This window comes from Peromyscus californicus, unplaced genomic scaffold (assembly GCF_007827085.1).
Source record: "Peromyscus californicus insignis strain IS unplaced genomic scaffold, ASM782708v3 Scaffold_5__1_contigs__length_169319896, whole genome shotgun sequence".
In the NCBI taxonomy this organism is placed as follows: domain Eukaryota; kingdom Metazoa; phylum Chordata; class Mammalia; order Rodentia; family Cricetidae; genus Peromyscus; species Peromyscus californicus.
Window position 1 is genome coordinate 60,037,140 of NW_026294573.1, and position 12,378 is coordinate 60,049,517.

The window sequence follows — 12,378 nt, forward strand, 5'->3', positions numbered from 1 at the left end:
AGCCATGGCTCAAGCTCTTAACAGTTTGCAAAAAGCTTCAAAAAGTCTACTATTATGATACCTATTTCCAGGAGAAAATGTTGACAGTCATATAACAAAAAAGTTACAGTGCACACACATTTAGAAGTCTAAACAGCACTAACAGCATAGGTAGGCATACTGTGAATATGCTTTATATAACACATTTACTGAGCTATTTAGATTACTTAATTTTTCTCTTTTACTAAAGTTTTCTAAAAGATTAATCTGATTTCCATTAAACACTTACAGTCTGTAACCCTGTTTTGTTATTCTGGCACGTGATGGACACTTAAAGATGCCCAAATCAAAATGAAAGGAGCCTTTTGTCGAAGAGGAGGGATAAATATTTAGGAACTGGATGGATTGTCACTTATTTGGCACTTACCTGAGGATAAATGCTATAACTCGAAAGCTGTAATAGCTCTGTCTGGTATTTTTGGTAACAGATTCACAATCAGTTATAAACAAAAGTATTACAACTTTTGGATATTTTAAAATCTTCCAGCAGTTCTGCGTCTGGGGTCACAGAAAAACTTTCTACCTTAACCATTCATCATTTTGTTTCCTATGGAGAACTCATTCTAGAAAATCCTTAAAAAAATACATTTTATACTCTTGACTATTTTGCTAGTTTTCACCACTGATAATGAATTGTTTAGTCCTTCATAAACAATACCCACACATGTATATATTATTAATTAGTGGCAAAATGGAGATGGGAGTGGTTTTCATATTAATTTCAACACCAAAGCAGTTCTCTATTCAATGAAAAAAATTAAAGTTATCTTTTTTGAATTGTTATAATAATTTAAATTCATGAAATGTCTTTGACCTCACAAATTTGGAATGCATCTTTTAGCTTTGATGTAAATTTGTATCTTTAAGAAGTTCTACCTATATCAATAAACAATGGTTTAAACCATCTTCTGTGTATATATTTTCAATTGGCTTAAGAAAAACAAAAATAGAACCCATACCTTAATTGCTCATTGAACCTGGTAATTCAAAATTGTCTTTTTGTGACAAGTAGGTAAATATCTTGTTCATATGGATATTGAAGATAATACTATAGTATGGAAATGCAGGAATTTATAAAAAGAATTTTCCTTAACATGCTTATACAGTTGCCATTATTTAAACTTCTATAACTTTATAGAAAAAGATAATGTCAAAAAGAATTATTTATATAACCACAGATTTCTGTCTCACTATAGGATACTCAAATCCTTTAATCATTCATGCACACACTTGTTTTTTTTTTTTTTTTTAAAGAAAAACCTAACCATCTGTTCTCTGTGTTACATGATATAAAGGATTTTCATATAGTCATTCAATAGCAATGTCTTTGAGATCTCATGACTGATAATGTATTTATTTGTTTATCATTAACGGTGAGTGATCAGATCACTTCAAAGTTTAAAAGAACTCTTTTTCATATGGGAAAAAAGAGTTTAATAATTACCGAAACATGTGATAGAATCTTAAGGTTTTTTTTCTTATCCCCTTTTCTAACAAATTTACCTGTTTTTCCTCACTTCAAAGTGATTAAAACATGCTTTATGTTTTTAGTCATGTGCGCTCTAGCATTGATCTCAATTTGAGAATTACACAAAATACAAGCAGACCGATTTTCAGAATCTGAATCAGCTATGTGTTGTCGCTTGAAGGTGCTTTTTATGATGCGTCTATGACAGAGTATAAATATTGTGGAAAATATACCCTCTTGTATACATCATAACTGGACACCCCTGGTCGACTTACAGTTAAGTCACTTAAACAGAGCATAAGGTCCAGTACCAGGCTGTTGGAGAATCAAGACAATACATCAGGGGTTATATGTTGGTCCTTATGCATATTAAATTGTGAGGGTAGCAAGAAAGCAGAGGAGTGTAGAAATAAGACCTGCTGTGTGAAAATCTGAATCTGTTACAACGCATACCTTGAACGAGTTTCCTCAATTATACTATTATAATGAGCTGTGTAAGGGGGAGGAGTTGAAATACAACTGTTATTTCTACAGGTTACTAAGTGGCTTCTTTACCGTAGTTGATGGCTTCTCAAGCTATTCTAAAAGGTAGGCCCTTTCAGGGAGCAGGGAGGAGGCCATTTCACTTAGAGACCAAAGGCCAGGTTATCACCTGGCTTTGGAAAGTCTTGTATCCGGGTTGATGTGTTTTTCTTACAGAGGAAGGAAAACTTTGGAGCCTATTTGGAAGCCAGTTCCTCTGCCTTCTGCCCTTTGCCCTCTGCCCTCTGCTCTGAGCTAGAGTACCCTTTCATATCAGGTTGGATTCAGTTGTTACTTAAGCTCTGTCTCACCAACTTTATGCCCGAACACTGAGTCCCTTTTCCACTACTCACGGCATCCCTTTCCCAGATAAATTTAAAACCTGTTGGGCTTTTCCCTTCCACTGCCCCCTATACCGTATAAAAAACAAAACAAAACAAAACAAAGTCCCACTGCAGGCGCCCCCTCTGCCTGCTGAAAGCATTTTAATGTCAGTTTGCTTTCGGAGTCTATCAGCAGCCGACTGCCTCTGCCACCTGAATTTCAATTTCTTAATTCACAGCCCAGATGAAACAGAATGGAGCAGGATCCGGGCTGCCCTCTACATTGGGTTGGGCTTATCAAGCGTGAAGTTTGGCGCTTTGCAAACCTATTCAAGCGATTATCTGTTGAGGACCTCTCCAGCCATCTCCATCTCTGCAGCGGGCTGATAAGACAGCTGTTTCACTAGCCGCGGTCTCCCTGGGCCTCAGTCTTCAGATACAAATCCCGCCTTTGTCACCGTGCCCCGGTGCTGTCACTTGCACTGTGGGGCAAGGGTTGATCTGAACACACGTGGGGAAAAAAAATGTGAGTGTGTGTGAGAGAGAAGAGGAGGGAGGGAAAAAGGAGGGAATGGGAAGGGAGAGCCTGGAGGGAGAGGAAAAGAGTTGGAGACCTCAGGGAGCTGGGGGCAGGGCGCTCGCTCGGCGCAGTTGATGGCTGTGATTGACTGGTTGGTCAGCCCGGCTTTATTATTTCAAATTAGACGTGGATCGCACACAAGTGGAAACATAAATCTTCAATATAAGAAAGAGCCTCTGAGCATCGGAAGCAGAGAAACCGTTTCTTCCCAGGTCCGGGTAAAGGGGCGGGCGAAAAGACTGATTGCTACCGTCTGAGACAGATGGTTTCCTTTAACTTTGGAAACTGCTATTTTTAATTACTTGTATTAATTTTGCATGAGCTGTATCGGCTGCAGGAGGAAGCTTAGAGAAGGCTGTTAGCATCACTGAAAGAGACGGACACGAGGCTCTGATTTGTCCCGTATCACCTCCAGTTTTTTCTTTTTCTTTTTTTAACCCTTGCCTGATTGCCTGGATGCTCCCCTTTACGCTAACAGAGATACGAGTTATCCTCCTAAAAGTTCCTCCTGAGTAACCGACGCAAGATAATTTGAAGATATTCGTGGGAGTGTTTTGTAAATGATCTTTGATCGCAGGCTAAAACACAGTGGGGCACATGGGACAGATCTTGGTCTGAAATCGGCAGGCAAAGAAGGGCTTAAACAAGAATGTGACTCATACAAAAATATTCCCAGGAGAAGAGGGAGACAAGTGGGGTCACAATGTAGAGTCATCTCCCAAGATTTACTGGAAACTAGTATGAATGTGTGTATATATATATAATTTCACATATCTCTTCAGGTAAAACAGGAACCAGAGGAATTCCCCTCGAGTATATTTTATGTTGTAGCCCTTCCCCTGGAAGAGGAGTTGAGAGACAAGAAAAGGCTGTTCGTGATCTTGCAGTATGCCTTACTAGACACTGTCACTGCTAGAGCGTTTGCAATATAAAGGGTCCTTTGCAAAACAGTCCTGAGGTACTCACCTTAAAGGGTAAAAGACATTCCCTCTTTTTCCGGGAGTAAAAGCACCCCAGAAAACAACTTGGGGGAGTCAAGGATGAGTTCTTGCTGCCATTCCCACTGGAAATTTTCAGAATGAAAAACTCTGGAGTAGGCTTGCCAGACTTTTCAGAGAGCACCGAGATTTGCATTTATTTTGCAAGAACAAACACCTTGATGAAAGGAATGCTCCTCCAGGTCAGGGGTTGGGGGGGTAGGTGTAATAGAGGAAGATGCCACACATTCAGGCTCTAACTCTGGGGTTTGTCACAGTGACCGAACCCTAACAAAATCGAGCCTAATTACAAACAAACCTGTTCCTACAGCGGGCAGTCTCTGCCTCGAATCCGTAGTATGAAATGTTTCCCCAAAGTGCTCTTACCGAGACTCAAAGGGAGGAACAGAAAATACTGTACCAATCTTGCTCTGCAAACTTCACCCTGGCCGCTAGGCTAGTCTCTGTCCATGGTGCTAATCCCTGCCTCATTCTCCTGTGGGCTCTCAGGACCTAAAGTGTTGCAATATTTCCACAACTTTTCCTGTTTTTCAAACAGTGAAAAAAAAAATCTGAAATACTCTTTTAAGAAAGAAAGGTAAAAAAGGTAGTGGGCAGGTTATATAACAACATTTCTTATAAAGGATTTAAATAGCATTTTTCCATTATGAACATAAAACCTCTCCAAAGCTCAACAATCAAACAGTATTTTAGTTCATTTGAGAGGGTAAACTATTTAGAATTTCCAAGACACGACAAATGGTAATTCATACACATAGTCAAATCATTTTATTTACTGTTTTAAAAAGTTACAAAGAGTTTGCAGAGCCTTTAATTATACTCAATTCACCCTTTCTCCTCCTGTAAAAGGGCTCGTATAAGGAAGTTATTTATCTTAAACAACATTGTCCACAACAGCTGTAAGTATTCCTGTGAGGGGCATATTATTTTCTGAGAAAACTTCAGTAAAATAGCCAATTGAGTTCTTTAATTTTCAGCTCCAAAAGGCATTGCTTTGCATTTTAGCAACATCCAACTTTTCTCCACGCCTCTAGCAGCTCCCCGAACTCTCTCTTTTCTGCCTCAAGTCAAAACAGGGCTGAGTCTTTGGAGAGTGTCAGAGCTAGCATGACTTAATCAGAATTTGAATATCTTGAAGAATCTGTTCATCTAATGGAAGTTCAGGCGCTGAGGATAATTCTTTTTCTTCACTATGAATCAAGAGGGATTGATTACAATTTGTGCTTAATTTAGAAAGGATGGTTGCATATAGTCTTCATTAATTGCTAGAAGTATAGTGTACTGTAATGTTTCAGGGTATGACATGAATTTCAAAGTAAAGTCTACATCGGATATCATTTGGATTAAAGCAGCTACCATTTAGTTTTATTTTTAAAAGCTGGAAAAGTAAATGTTGTTTACCTATTTAAAAGTTTTAAAATTTAACAACTGTCTTATTTAAGGAGTAAACTACTGTTTTAAGATATTTTCAACTTCCTGAGTAATCCAAGTCTGTGTTGTCTACAGAGACTAGACAACATGTTGAATATAACTATAGTTTGAAAATATTTCCTCCTTTGCCAAACTGAGTAAAAGCATATGTACCGAATCCACAGAATTTAGTACTTTGCATTTGAATCAACAGCTTTACTATTTTCTATGTAATATCTTTGCTAGTTTCCACCTATAAAAAGGGATTTACATATTTACAAAGTTAAGAATTTTCTTCAAAGTGCTACAATGATATGAACATACATAAATAATGTAGTATCAAAGTGTGAACATGGTCATAAGGAAAAATATATATTATTTCATATACAGTTCTGGAAAAATCAAACAGTAGCATACTTTTGCCTAAATGACATTTCTTTCCTTGCACTGAACTGGTAGGTGAGAGGAGACATTGAAGGTATATGGCAGCAGACCCAGGCTCCTGTTATTCAGACTTCTATTGTAAATAGGGATGCAGTCTTTCTTATATTTAGCCTCTTGGCTTCATTTCTTCAAGCTACTGTTTTTTGTTTTCTTAATTTTTGCCTGTAGTTTTGCTTGAGACTAGATAATAGTTTTAAGTTGAGATTAAGCTCCAAGGAGCTATTGTTATATAAAAAGTAGGGGGTGGGAACTAGGAAATGATAATTATACATATAGGGTTCAGGCCCCTTTTCCCAATGCCAGTTATTGTTATGCAAAGCAATATAACCTAGACACTGTTACACCCACCGGTTAAATGGCAGATAAACAGGTCCCCAGTTCTTTGCCATTAATCATTTATCAAACTCAAGGACACTCTCAAGGAACACTGATTCACTTTCCCCTTCCAAGTCATTTGCTCTCAGACCATCTTTCTCTTTCCCTTCTGACATCCCACCTTCCTGCAATCTTTAATGCTCACCAATGCCTCCCCTCTTTAACACTATCAAAGACAGTGACTAGCAGCAAATAAAACAGGTAAAATAATTTTTGAGAGAAGATTATGCAAGAAATGTATGTTCTCTCTAGGAAGTTGAGGCTATCTGTCAAAGCCGAAAAATTCCATCTGGAAACAAACTAAGTTAGGTGGCTATTGTTTCTCTTTATAACTCGAGGCAATCGAGTAACCCCACTTTCACTTAAGGGAAGAAATACATATGAATTAAACTGTTCTGAATATTAATAAAATGTGGGGTTGGAATAAAGGGATCTTCATCCATAAAGCAAAGACACAGACAGCACTTGGTCTATTGGTCAAACTTTTGCATACTCAAAAAAAAAAAAACAAAAAACCCTGGTAAACTGTCTTTACTGTCAGCACTCCATGTGTGGTCCAAGAACTGTATTGCCAGCAAATGCAGAGGAGTGGCTTGTTCTAGTTTATATACAACTGCTCTTTTTACCTTCAAGTGAAGGACTTTATCTCCACTCAGTACCTGTTTTTCTGCACAGGATGTTTATGCTACCCCTTTCTTATTCTGACATGAACTGAAAGCCAATTCAAACTATACAGCTTTAATTGAAACCATTAAAAAAAATTCATTCTTATTCTAAAAGGAGGGAGGGAGGAAGAGGGAGAGAGAGAGAGAGAGAGAGAGAGAGAGAGAGAGAGAGAGAGAGAGAGAGAGAGAGAGAGAGAGAGAGAGAGGGAGAGAGAGAGAGATCAATGTGCACATATTAAAACAGAGAAAAACACACGGCTACCTAACATCTAATACAGATTTACAGATTACTGGAACACAAACCGAAAAAGGCATGCGGACAAGTAATGGGTGTTACGTTCATCCCTCTCAGATCAAAGAGAGGAGCTCTCAATGACTCATACATACCGGACAGTTTACTATTATAAAGAAATATGCCAAAGATGCAGCCGTGGGGGCAAATAAAACGAATCTTTCGGAAGCAGAAAGACTTAAGAGGAAAATAGATGGTGCCATATCGCAAACTCTCATAGTACAGTTCCACCCTCCCACGTTGCTTTCTCCCATCTCTTTTTGCTTCTTGCATTTCCCTTCGCCGCCAGTGTTAAGTGTGTACCTCCCCGCACAACTTACCTTGAAACGGGACTCCATTGAGTTCTCGAGAGTGACACACGTCTCTAGCCAATCGTCTGGCAGAGCTTCGCCTGGGCGGCCTCAATGGAAGCATCGCGCCCAATCAGGAACCTGGGGCGATGAGCAAGTTGCGTTGTGGCACGACTCGGCGTATACTTCCGCGCGTGCTGCCCGGGATAGGACTCTGGCAGAGCAGCTGCACACACGGCAGTGCGGAGGCAGAGAAGGGGTTGGTGATACGGTGCTATAAATCTGTGGTCCAGTCCACCTCCCTTTTAAGACGTCCTCCCCCCTTATTTCTGTTCTCACTTAGAGATGCAGCAGCTTACTCCTGTAGCGACCTACTAAAAAGCAACAAGGAGAAAGACATCGTCTTTTTGAAAAAACGTTCTTTCGTCTCTTTTCTTTGTTCCTTGGTTTGTTTTTCTTGCCCCTTTTTGTTTAGTTGAACGGCAATAGGAGGGTAGTCTCTCCGTCTTTTTAAACTCTCTTTTTTAAGTTTCCCCTCCCCTTTCATATTTTTTTCACCATTTCTTTTAGCATTGGACTTTGGGGTCGAAAGCATTTCTTTTTATTTGCTTCTTTTAAGCCGAGCACAGTTTAGGTTTCGTGCTGTCTTAAGAGAACTATCCAGCAGCTTCTTGCTCATCCTTATTGGGAGAACTGCACCGTTACTTTAAAAACACACATACACAAAAACCTTAAGGGAGAAAGGTAAGTTTCGGTTTGGTTTCTTTAATCATTAGTTGCAGCGATGCGCTGGCAAACCCAGAAAACCTGTAAGTGAGCGGAATACAGAATGTGAAGTTAATTGCACATGTTTGCCTCATTTCAAAGCGACTGCTTTTTTTCTTTTCTTTCTTTTCTTTTCTTTCTTTCTTTTTTTAATTCTAGAGAGCCAGACTAAAAGATAGTGGACGCATGCTTAACGTACTGAATTTTCGCAAATGTCACTGGCAGAAACTTAAGTGGTAAATGTGGTCAGGATACAGCAGGGCTACAATGGGAGGCTAGATGCTGAGTGAGCTTCGGGGTTGAGGTTGGAAGTTCATTTCGTGGGAAGAGAGGGATAACTTGAATGTTGGGGGGAATGCATGCCTCTACTTTCTCAAAGGAATCGGAGGACCGGGGAAATCAGAAGCCTGGACTTGCTTGCAGGTTAGACCAGGGGAAAAAAAAACCGCTCAGCTTAATTGCATTAACCAGATAGCATGTGCTGGGGAGATGGGATTGCCAGATGGAATTTAGATGCTGCACCAGGCAGCGAGTTGTAGTTGACTGAAAAAAAGTACATGCAGCCTGAGGGCTGGGGCTGGGCAGGGGCTAGGGTGGTTAGAAGCTGTCAAAACTCATCTTTGCCAGATACGAGGTCTCTGATTCACGGAATCCAGTGATCGTAATTCAGATTTTAAAGAAGATTGCCAATTTGGGGCCGAATCTTTGAGCCTGTACCGGATATGAGATTCCCTTTGTTCAGAAAAGCGTAAATAAGATCCTTGGAGCTGTGTGTGAGAAGTGGCGGCTGCTTGGGAGCCTCGCGGTGCTGGGCTCTGGGCAGTGGATTCCAAGCCCTGTCCTTGGTCCTACGCAGCGGAGCCCGCCTTCCGGGAGAGGGGGACCCTCTGGCAGCCGCAAGGCATCGCAGCTACCCTGGGAGCTGAGTCGGCTGCATAGCCCTCAGCCCCTCCTCGCAGCTCTCCTTCCTGGAGTAGCTATTGTTAAAACTGACGCCGGGAGAAAGATGGTTGGGGACCAGACGCTGGGCAGACAGGCACACGCTTCATTTTAACTTTTGTGATTTCTCCGGGTGCAGGGGAAACCAGTCGGCTTTCTACTGCGAAAGAGCGAATCCCGGTAGACGTGGGAAAGGGGGAGGATGCTCGCCGGGCGGGGAGGGCGGGGGAGGTGGTGGCGGACCGAGGTGCTGGCTTTGCCTCCGAGAAGTTTAAATTATTGGCACGAGGGGGTGTGGGTGAGTGTGTGCGTGCGAGCGCCGAGTGGTGCTCAAGACGCAAAGTATGGGGGCAAGGTACAAAGCTGGCCCGGGTGTTTGATCTCTTGCTGCTCCCTACCCCACCCACACGCTGGTTCGAAAAGCCAGCACTCTGCTACCCCCCCCACCACCCCAACTCGACTCTGCCAAGGGCGTGGGGGCTAGGGATGGCAAGGTGGCAGTGCCCACCCTGGAGCTCCGTGGCAGACAGGACTTCTCATGGCCATTGTTGCTTAATTTATGCCCAGCACGTTGCTACGTACCCACCTATTTCACGTCTATAAAGAATTAATAGGAGAGCTGTACAACTGTGGCAGATTGGAGGGTGGATACGGTCCCCATTTTCTATTTTCAAGTATGCGTTTATCAAAACTGACCTCGAGATTGGTTATTTTCTCTCCTAATTATAGCTTCAGGTCTGGCTTTATTGTGTCGAGGGTGAGAAAAATAATCAGCCATTTAGTGTTTACTCTTAACACCACTGGACGGGGATGGATGGATGTCCTGTACTTCCCTGAAATGCACAGGTTCTGCTCCTTCCCCCACCCATGTACAAACATTCCATTTGGTTAAGACTCCAAACCTTCAACCTTTCTCCACACCCCTGTTTATTATCGCTATTGCCAGGGAAGTGGGGGTGGGGGATACATACGTTTTATTTTTTGGGCCTACTGTTAACTGCAACCTAAAAAGGTAGGCTTAAAATGAAGGGCGTTAGGGGAGTACAACCTAGACAGCATAACCCAATAGATTATCTTCCTAAATGATAATCACTTCCTAAAGGTCAGAAAAAGGGTGTTTTGTGGGGAAAGGAGGGTTATGGATGTTTGTGCCCGGAAGATAATCCTTGTAAAATGGCTTCTTAAATGGGACATCTGAGAGATTTGTCAAAATTGAACAAACAAGTCCATGAAAAAGAAAAATGTTGAATGTTTCAAAGTCATCATTTAAGAGATTAATTAAAAAGCTGTTTCCGCCTGTTATCTCTGCCATTCTCTGAACCTGTCTTAGCAGACCCATGAGTCTCCCCCCCCCTTCCATCTTTTAACCAAGGGCTTGGGCATTCCCTTTATAAACCTAACCGGTTTTGGCGTTCTCTAGGAGAACGAAGATTGTAGACAGAAGTGGTTTAGTAGACTTGGAAAGTATCTGTTGAGAGAGGTCTCCTAACTTCAAGCAGACATCTTCAGAAAGTAGAGTGAAGGGCATTGGAAGGGTTTCAGGTCTAGATTAGCAAATTGGGTAGGCCCATTTCTCCCCAACATTTCAAAACTGGCATTCTTAGCAATAATGCATGCCTGGGACAGGAATATTGTAATTAACTGTTTAGAGGGAGGTCAAAGAGGTACCGGCGATTTGAGCAGTTTTGCTAGGAACCCACACAAAGTCAGTTAAGGTCATTTAATTCTAACTCTGATTTGGGGTGACACAGAAATGCTGATTTGAATCAATTAGCTATTTCTGATGTCCCCAACCTGGGTCTCCCAAATTGAGGATGGCCTGTCTCCATTTTGACCATGATTGTGTTCCCTAATTTACTATGCCTGATTTCACTTCCCTTTAGAGGGTAGATTTGCCTCCCTCCCCAGCCCTAGGTTAGAGGAGTCCTCCCTCCCCGCCCGTCGCATGGGGGCGGGGAGCGCTGGGCGCCCTTAGCGAACCTTGCTGCATCAAACCCGCATCATGTCCTTGAAGCTGTAACCTCCGTCACGTTCTTGCGGCGACTCGATCGCCCACTGTTCAGTTCTTTCCTCCTGCCTCCCGCAATTTCAGGTAGGTATGACAGGTGATGTTTTTTTAAATGTAGTTTTCTAGAGGGAAGGGTTAAAACTGAAACCTTTTCAATAATAGAAAAAAAAAATCCCAGTACGACAGGTGCTCTGGTAATTAAGCCGCCAAGCAGGTGTAAAAAACGTGCGCGGCTCTGTCTCCCAGTCTTGGGTCTGGGTCCAGGGCAGACACAGGTTTTTCGGGGTAAGGGGGGTTGAGCCGGGCGAGGGAGCAGGCTGGGGATAGTCAGCATTCGGACGCCCCCTCGGAGTTGGGCCTTTGAGTGGCTGGCGCAGGGGTACTGGGAGGATGTGGTTCACGGCAGGTGCAAGCATGGTCGAGTGTAGGATTTCCTACTTCACATCTTGAGCAGAGTACAGCACCCCGCACAGGTACTCAGGGCTTATTTAGACCTCAGATTCTGTCTAGGGAGGTGGGAAGGCGCAACGGGGGCTAAGCTTTTAGTTTTCCGTCGAGGGACAGGACCTTTGGGCTTTGGACGAGGGGCGGGGGAAGGAGCCTCTAAAAATTCTTGAAAAACATGTATTCTCCGTGTATATCTAGACCTATTACACTCGGCGCACGTACATTATGTCCAAAGTGACCCCTGCATAAGCCGGGGTCTCCTGGGTCGCTGCTCCGCACCTCTCGGTGTGCCTGCAAACTTGCTCAGGCGGCCCCGGGAAGCCCCGTGGAGGACGCCTGGTGGGAGCCTCTGCCCCCCGAGGGTGGCGGAGCCCGGCACACGCGGGCCGGCGGGCGGCGTGGCGAGCTCGCCTCGGCCCCGCCTCCTGGCGCGCTGCCAGGCAAGCCCCGCCTCCCCGCCCTGCTACAAACGGCGGGACCGCGGCGCCCCAGCGTCACTGAGGCAGCAGCCGGCCGGTAGGGCGGGGTTCCGCCGTGTTCCAGTCCGCCTTCCCGCCGCCGCCAGCGTGACTCCTCCGAGCGGTGCTGACGGCCGGCGGCGCGAGCCGGGGGAGCTGCAGCCGAGCCGCAGCAGGCAAGTGTGGGGGGCGTGGGTGGGGGCGGGGACGGCCGCTCCTCCGCTGGCTCCAGCCCAGACTCCCGGGCCCGGACTCCGTGTCCGCCCGCCCGCCCGCCCGCCCGCCGCCGCAGCGCTCGGGCAGCGTCCGGCTCGCCTCCGCCCGAGAGAGAGCGCTCTGGCCGGTCGGGGCGACA

At 43.9% G+C, this 12,378-nt stretch overlaps 1 protein-coding gene across 19 annotated transcripts in view; it reads left to right on the top strand.

Annotated features, from left to right (window-relative positions):
* Elavl2 (ELAV like RNA binding protein 2) overlaps positions 1 to 12,378 on the top strand; it is a 171,684-nt gene that overhangs the window by 16,112 nt on the left and 143,194 nt on the right. For 4 of the 19 annotated variants that reach the window (XM_052716231.1, XM_052716237.1, XM_052716243.1 and 1 more), the window contains exon 1: positions 7,614 to 8,150. The exons of 3 other annotated variants lie outside the window; for them this stretch is intronic. The gene's annotated coding sequence lies outside the window, so the exon portion shown is untranslated. Of the gene's footprint in view, positions 1 to 7,612; positions 8,151 to 8,577; positions 8,595 to 11,076; positions 11,203 to 12,062; positions 12,200 to 12,378 lie in introns of those variants that run through there. 12 more of the 19 variants (XM_052716238.1, XM_052716244.1, XM_052716264.1 and 9 more) reach the window with 10 other exon arrangements.